The sequence below is a fragment of the Schistocerca piceifrons genome, chromosome 3 (assembly GCF_021461385.2).
Source record: "Schistocerca piceifrons isolate TAMUIC-IGC-003096 chromosome 3, iqSchPice1.1, whole genome shotgun sequence".
NCBI lineage: Eukaryota > Metazoa > Arthropoda > Insecta > Orthoptera > Acrididae > Schistocerca > Schistocerca piceifrons.
This window is the reverse complement of record NC_060140.1, coordinates 285364482-285373483: the sequence shown is the minus strand read 5'-3', so window position 1 is coordinate 285373483 and position 9002 is coordinate 285364482.

Below are 9002 nucleotides of genomic sequence, written 5' to 3'. Positions count from 1 at the left end.
ATATACAACAGGCAGTAATGTATAGCACAGTCATGAACATGTAAGAAATGGTAAATAGAGAAACTGATAAACTACATACAATTCAGTAACCAGATTTTTTGTTTAAGACTGTGTTTTCTTAATTTAGGTCTAATTTGAACTATGGTAGTTCACAAAACATTTTTCAGGATGTAACCCCTTCATTGTGCTTCACACAATGGAATTTAACCCATTTATGACACAATGTGCCACAACACTGAGTAAATGTTTTTCAACAAAGTGGTTCAAGCCATCATAATGGACATTGGGCACCAGTCTTCTTGGGATTACAAGACTTGGTGTTCCAATCCTCAGAGCTGTCAATAATGCCAGTGTTAATCTTCAGATGAATTACTATATAAGTAGGAAATATCTTGTGAGCAGTTCCTGTACAATAACAACATGCATATGGTTGCACCATGTGGCGGAATCTGAAGTAGAGCCACCAGCATTTTTTTGACATGATCTGGACTCTGTAGAGGCCTTGATGCTGATTGAAGATATCTATCCCTCCCACACTAATGTTTTTATGTTGAACAATAGTTGGCTGCACAATGCTGATCCACTTTCAACATTTTCCACTACATCACTGGTGAGTTAGAATTACAGTATTTTCTGGTGCATGTCTGTACCTCATCTTGCTGTTATCATTCCATCACTGAAGATTAATATTTTTCTCTGAAGTTTGTAATGCAACGGTTCTCCCATTTGTATTTAGCTAGGTTTCTAAGTGAAGCATTTCTTGGGTGATCTTGCCTCATTGTACCAATAACAAATAAGTTATGCTCCAACATAAAATGCAATGGAAGCAAAGAACTAAAGTAGGTGTCAAGAAAAATGCATCTTTCTGGCGCAACAAAATTTTACCAAATCTTTTCAGTGACTGAAGTACATTAACATTTTGCTCTCAGAAATATCATCTTTTCCTGTATAGGTTGTCATTAGGCTTTGAAAGGCAGGGAAATTTAAACCATATGTGATAGTTTCCCCCATAATATGATGCTTCAGTGAATGCTGTCCATAGTATGGTTCCATGGCCTCATTTGGAGAGAAAGTGGACCTACAGATTTACAAAATTCTTTTAACTTCTTATTTAAATCATCAGTCAGTGGTCTTACTATATACACTTTATCAGATGAATCAGTTTCTGAATTAGTATTGAGATTTGGAAATATATGTATACACTAGTGCAGTGTCTGCATTTTGCAATGTCTGTAGAGTTCAACCCTTAATTGCCCAAATTTTTCAAGACTGGATATTTTACTTTTTTTAAATGTATTGACTTCTTATACATCTAAATAATGGATATAAGCTATTATTTGACATTTCTCTGTCTTAGTATGTCTGTGACATTACATGTTCATATGGACATGCTGGGAACTTAGGCACATATTTTTAATTTTTTCTGTGACATTGAAATTCAATTACAGATATTGTTATTAACCAGATTTAAAGACAAATAAGGAAAAATTTGAATAAAGTAATTCTTTTAAGCAAATTTGTGACAACAGGCACAAAGTTTAATCACTAGCATTTCATTTTATGATTTTTGTGGCAATCTTCAAAACATTCTATACACAATCCATCTCACATTTCCCACATTTCATGCAAACTACTGACGACTTCTGTTTGCAGTATAAACCTACACATCTTCTCTTTTTCTCAGTTTTTTTATTTACTTTTTTTTACCATTATATCTAACATCACTCTGAGCATGTGATTTGTATGAGCATATAGGACTGGTAGAAGGCATGCCTGCTCCATTTACGAGATTCATATATCCCTTTAAGCAAACTTGTACAATTTCTCTCCCGAATTCAAGCTGAGTAGTCATAGCTCTTGTTCCTTTCTTCAGCTGCCAGGCATTATCTATAGATATTTCAATCACTCAAGAAAGTAAAGCCCAATACCAGTTTTAGTTTTGAATATTTATTCTGCACATGGCAATATTTCCATCCATCCTATCCACTCCTTCCATGCATATATTATAAGCTGCCATAATTTGAAGACATTTACTTCACTCTCTTCTTTTCCTTTGCAGAGGATCTTTCTAAAGATAATACAGGTTCTACTCCTTCACAGGTAGATGTAACAGAAACTACTTAATTGTCCACCCATTTTGTGACAATAATACCACCATCTTTGCAAAGTGAAGATTCAAAATATACCCTTTCCTTTTTAACTAGCTCTTGCTTTGAAGAAATGAGATCAGATTTGGGAGCTCCATTTCCTCTAATAGTGCCTGTTCCTTAATAACCTTCCTCTCTTAGGAAAGACAGAACAGCAAATCCTATAAGGAGGTTGTCAAAGAAGAACAGGAGCAGTAATTGCTTTACTTCCAGTGTTAATTTAGCTGTCTTCTGAACGAGTGTGGCAGTGACCTTATCAAACTCTTCTTCATGTGCTCTGTTTGCATTTGGTGATTTTCCTTGATCTGTGCTTCATGCTAAAAAAAAATGTGTTGTTTTCCCTTGATAAATTGCTTACAAGAATGCCTTGCAAAATATTTTACCATTTAGTCATCATAAGAACAACGCTGCTTCTCATGGTGTTGGATGCAATGTGTGTCCAAATTTGAACCCCCATATAGCCTCTTATTGGGAAGAGGGTTGTAACTATGTAGAACGAGGATGCCAAGGAAATATCTAATTTCTTCACAAGTTATGTTGGGTTCAGGAAGTTCTTAAGAACAGAAATAGTTGTTTGACTCATAAACTAGAATCATATGAGATCTAAATCAAAGAATAACTCAAAAATTTCTGCAGCACACTTAACATATACGAAAAGATTGAATCAGGAAAAGGTTGCAAATTTCAAATTAGTGCACTTTGAACCCAGATTTTCTTTTCATTTCTGTTCGTGTAAACTGAATTTCTGAAATCTTTTTCTTATTGCATATCTACAATCTTATTTCAGCTTCAAAATGGAGTTGTCAAGGGTTAAGATTGTCTAGTATTCCACCAATCCTCATCTGTGAAAACTGCTGGATCAGAGGATGCTATGTAAATTCCATCAGCCTGAGGAGCATTTGTTTCCTTAAACAGGATGTCCAAGACAACCTGCATAGCCAAACTTGGTTGTAAAGAGTCTGTTATGGGTCATTATGAAATAAAAGAGAAAAATAAATGAAATCATTTTTGACCCTATAACAGCTTGACATATCTATATGGACATGACTGAAATACTCACTTCATGAAGAGGTGAACTGATGGATATCAAGTTTTCTCAAGTGAAACTCTCAATAAACACACTTAGATTTACTGCAAACACTTTTACCTGGAAAAACAAAGTTCTTAATAAAACAATACTTACTCCACATCAACATTCTCTGTTGGTATTGTCAAAGAACTTCCTACAATACAGACCATCACAAACACAATGGGAATGATATTTTAATATTTTGAGGAATCAGCCTCAGTTGCACAAATTTTCTGGTCTTTACCAGGTTTTGGCTAAATTAATCTAGCCTTCTTCAGAAGCATAAAATTACTATAACATGTCAGAGTAAGGCACAGTGACCATTAAAATTAAAACCTGTAGTACCATTGTACCATGTCGAAGAAAACTACTTCGGCTGAAGTCCAGCCCTGGCATCTCTTCACCACATGGTCGGTTGGCAGCGGCAACTAACGTTGGCACTGACCATTGCACGTGGACTTGCACTGAGCATATAGCAACTCGTGCGCGTGCGCATAAGGAGAGTCAAGGTGTATATCGTTGGCTGTCTGTATATCATGTGTTAGTAACTGATAACCGTAATTGTAAGCAAACTAGGCCTTATGTAGATGAAGTCCCTATGTGTATTAACTATATGCAAATTGTATTAAATGGTAAGAAATTTACTTGGTTTGGTATATAAAGTTTAAGAATAATCTTTATGACTTTAAGCACATATGGTCATCATGTAAAGTATCCCCATTGAACATGCCTAATAGCGTGGACCTTACTTGTCTCACTTATTTAGAACCTTAATCATTATCTATAATATAACTAGGGTGTAACTGGGTGTACAATGCCCCTGTCATCGCACTTAACTAGTACTGACAGACATATGTCAAGTGTATTAATTAAGGTGTGACAGAGCTTCTGAAGAAGGCTAGCTTAATTTAACTGAAACCTCGTAAAGACCAGAAAATTTGTGCAACTGAGGCTGATTCCTCAAAATATTAGTCTATCACAGTTGCTGATGGGGCTTCTATATGCTAAAATTTCTTACAATGGAAATGGTAACAATGAAATTTTAAAACAAATAATATAGAATTCTAACTGGAATACATGATTGCCAACACTAAAGATAATTGTAAGCTGACAATGAAGAAAGAACAAAGCTATTGTCTGGAGGAACATTGTATCAAACAATACAGGCACTGTAAAATACAGATATTGTGCTAATGTATTTTATGCTAAAGTGAAGGCAACTGGATGAGAAAACTAAATAAGTGTTTCCCTGTGCAGGAATGACAATTCGTGTGACCACTATACAATGTAGACACTGGGACATATGGAGTTTTGCTCAGTCCTGGAAGCATTTCACACAGCCGAAGTGATTAAGGCAACCTCTCACACCATGCAAGAAATCCAGGTTAGAGTCCTGATACAGTACAGATTTTCATATGTTCCTGTTGAAATGTATAGCTCTTGTATAACAAAGTCACAAAATGCAAATACATTTCACCATCTACGTGTAGCTTCAAATCTGTTCCTCACAGTGTCAGTAGAGGCAAGACAGTTATTAGTATCCTCTTTATTTTCCCAGTCAAGTATTCAAAATGGCAGTACAAGGTACATATTCATCTACATGGATACTCTGCAACTCACCCTTAAGTACCTGGTGGAGGGTTCATTGAACCAGCTTCACACTAATTCTCTATTATTCCAATTTTGAACAGTACGCAGATAAAAAAGAACATCTTTATCTTTCTGTGCAAGCTTTGATTTCCCATATTTTATAATGATGATTGTTTCTTCCTGTGTATGTCAGCCTCAACAAAATAATTTCACTTTTGGAGGAGAAGGTTGATATCCAGACAATAGGAGAATCCCAAAGTACTGAAGGTTCAAAATTTGTGTAGCTTTTCACAGGAGAATGCTTGACATTTTTCTTTACAAATATGAGTCAATATGTCATTGTCAAAAATCATCCTGAATAAAATGATTGATGTGGCATTGTTTTTCTGCAGTTTTTGGAGAAATGTTGATGTTTGCTCTATTTAAATTCAAAGGTCCCATTGAATTAGCTTTCTGCACATGATTTTACTGCCAAGTGAATTCATCTGTAAATGTTCTGCTTTTACCTTTCATATTTCTATGACTGACTGATCTCTGCTTTGATGGACTTGGTGCTGAGTCATATACAGTATTTGTTCTTCTTGTTTGTATTTTATATACTTTTGTCACAAATGTTCATGATATATTATTGGTTATTATGTCCTGAGTTCAGCTTTTTAAGACAGCACTCCATAGCCTGATTTGGTGAAATCTATTCCTTTGTCACTGTTAGCATCATCTCTGCTATTGTCTTGTCTGTCTGCTGGCAGAACCAGAAAAACTTCAACTCCACTGCTGGGCATCAATTTCCTAAAACATATCAGCATATTCTTCCACCACCCCTTCTGGTAGCCACTTCAAAACATTTTCTGGATGATAACTATAAAATACAGTGAACTTCACAATAATCCCCACACTTTGATACATCATAAATTACTGTTTTCTCAGTTTTAAAACAAATTAAAGTAAGTTATTAAAGAAATATTATTGTCAATCAATTAGGAATAAAACTGTGATTTATTTGTCTAACATTTAAGAGCACTTAATTATTTTCATTACTTGCTTCCATGCCATGATGGTAGGAATGTACAGATCCCAAAATAATTAGCTGTCTCTCATTTAAGAAACTAACACCAAATGAATCCCTTCTTGTCACCTAAGTTGTAAAAGACCCAAGGACACTCAGAACAAGCAAGTTTGGAAATCTAAAAATTTCCATGATATATAATTTTTAAATTAGGTTGGTCCTTCATATGAAAAATCATACAATAGACATTAATGGGTATGGGTTTAATGTACTTACCAAGGTATACAGGTAGTATGTGTTTCCTCAGAGAAATAAGACAAGAAAGAGAATGGTTAACTTGGTGCACAGTACCCTCTCTCAGGGAAAAAGAAACTACCTGATCCAGACACTAGGATGCACATGTGGAATGCACAGACAACAGCACAAAGTGGGAAAATATACAGTGCCCTCAAAGAACTGAAAAGGATGAAATTTAAGATCATGGACATAAATTAGATGAAATGAAATGTCATGTGGCTAGGGCCTGCCATCAGGGAGACTGGCTGCCTGGTCCAAGTCTTTTGAGCTGCCCCCACTTTGGTGACTTGCGTGTCGACGGGGATGATATGATGATGAAGATAGCACAACACCCAGTCCCCGAGTGGAGAAAATCTGTGACCCAGCCAGGAATCAAACCCAGGCCCACTTGCACAGAATTTGGCCACGCAGACCACTCAGCTATCGAGGCGGACATAAATTAGAACAGATGGCGTAGCTATAACTTTTGTGACCCTGCTGAACAGAGAGTTTACTACTCAGGAACGCCTGATGGACTATCTCATCGGGGATGAAACACATCCTTCTATAATTCTTGTGATATTTTCATGCAAGATTTTTCAGCGACCAAACAAATGAGAATGACTTGATTGTAATAGTGAATTGTCGCATCCAAATGAAACATTCCAATGGCAAAGGAACAGAAAAACAATAATTTTTCATTTGAATATTTTTCAAATTATGGGGATTCCTTCAAATAAAGAATGTTAATTAAATATCTGCCACAATTACATTATTGCATTGGGCCATTGTTCAGTGTCAGCTGGTATCATCGCTTGGTAATGTCTGACCATGGCAGGGATGGAATGTAATCATTTCTAAGAAAGTTACACAATCCCTTGGATGTAACAACATTATTATTGAATGGATAGTGTACAGCTTATGAAACTTATGTATAGTTATACAATGGCCAGAAGAAGAAGAATAACAAATGGATTAAAAAAGAACAAAGTAAAGTGCATTCTCTTAAAACAGATAACAGACAGTATCTTTGGTTTCCAATTACAAACCAATCTCTTACTAATACAAACAAAAAATAAAATATATCCTTTGTTTTTGCACCAAATTGGTTGCATAATGCATTACTAATTTTGTACCGGTGCCAGAGAGAATAGTGTTAATATTGTACAAGTATATGTACCTAATACTACCCATAGTGAGGAAAAATAGGATTAATTTATCAGATTTCATATGTTGTACATAAATTACCAAAACAAGACATTTTGATAATACTGGGAGATATTAATGCCAAAGTAGGAAAAGTCCATCTTGGTAACAACATATGTCCTCATCAGCTTGTTGAAAGAAATGAACATAGTAACAAAGTAATTTTGCTGCTGAAGATAAGCTTGCAATATAAACACATATTTCGAACTTCAACCAAGAAGATGGTAAGTCTGGAAATAGCCCTGATAACATAATCTGAACCCAGATTGACTACATGATAATAAATATATGATAAAGGAACAGTTTGACTTTTGTCAAAACGTGTCTTGGAATTGACATACAGTAATCCGCCTCCCTCAGACTGGAGCTTTCAGGGTTAAATTAAAACGAATCACAGGGAAGTGACAGTAAAATATGCTCTAAGAGAACTGAAAGAACCATTGGTAAAAAGTGAGGTGAAAGTCAAACTGAATGAAAATCTCAAAGCACCATCTCATGTTACAATGACAGAAGAAATGAAACCTATTTATGTGAAGGAGTAAAGCCATCAAAAAAGTAATGTTACAGCCTGAATCAAGAAAAAGGGAGTCATGGATATCTGACAAAATGTTACAACTAATGGACCACAAAGAAGCTACAAAGCAAACCCAAGTGAATACAGAAGAATGAAAAAAATTATCAAGGAGAACTCAGAGAAGCAAAGTAAAAAGAGCTGAAGCAAAACTGCTCTGAGATTGAAACTTTACGAAGTAGATATATCAACTTCAATGTTCATAAGAAACTAAAATAAATGACTGGGAACTTCTACACAAGACTGTGACCTACATTAGTATGTAATAATGGTAAGCTGATAATGGTAAGCTGCTAGTAAACAAAAATGTAAGAAGAACTGTGTGGAGGAACATTTTCATGACGATGGGTCAGATTCACATGAAGCTGATGGAGAAACAGGACCAGATGTTATAGCAGAAGAAATGAAATAAGCAGTAAGGGCAATGAAAAATGAGAAAACAGCAGGACCAGATAGGACATATTCCAAATTCCTCAAGTAGATCAGATACAATGGCCAACAAAACTATTCAATAAAATTCCCCAAAAATGTGTCTGAGTTTTTAATCTTACAATTAACCTATACTGGACTCAATTTTTTACTGTGAGCCTAGAAAATGAGAAATGTAACATGTTAAAGATATGCTGAGGAGTGAGACTAGGCTTTATTTTGTTACCACTGATATTTAGTCTTTGTTCGGAATGTATCTTCAGAGAAGCCCTTGGAAATGTCTAAGAAGAAATCATTTCAAAAGGAGAGAAGCTGAAAAATTTCTCCTATGCTGATGATATTGCAATATTTCCTGACAGCCTGAACAGCCTTCAACATCTTGTATGCCGAATCAATGGAAGTAGCAATGTTAAGGCCTAGAAATCAACATGAGGAAAACAAAATTGATGGTCATCAGCAATAAAGACATACCAGATCATTATCTAATTTTTAATGGTAAACTTACTGGACAAATGAACAATACTGTGAAAAGGAAAGTTGCCTCACTATATAGTGGAGATGCTGAGTCACAGATAGGTACAACAAAAAGACTTTCACTAATATAGCTTACACACGGTCTCAGGAAACTGTCTTTTTGTTGTACCTAACTGCAACTCAGCATCTCTGCTATATGGTGAGTGGCAACTTTCCCTTTCACAATGTTGATTC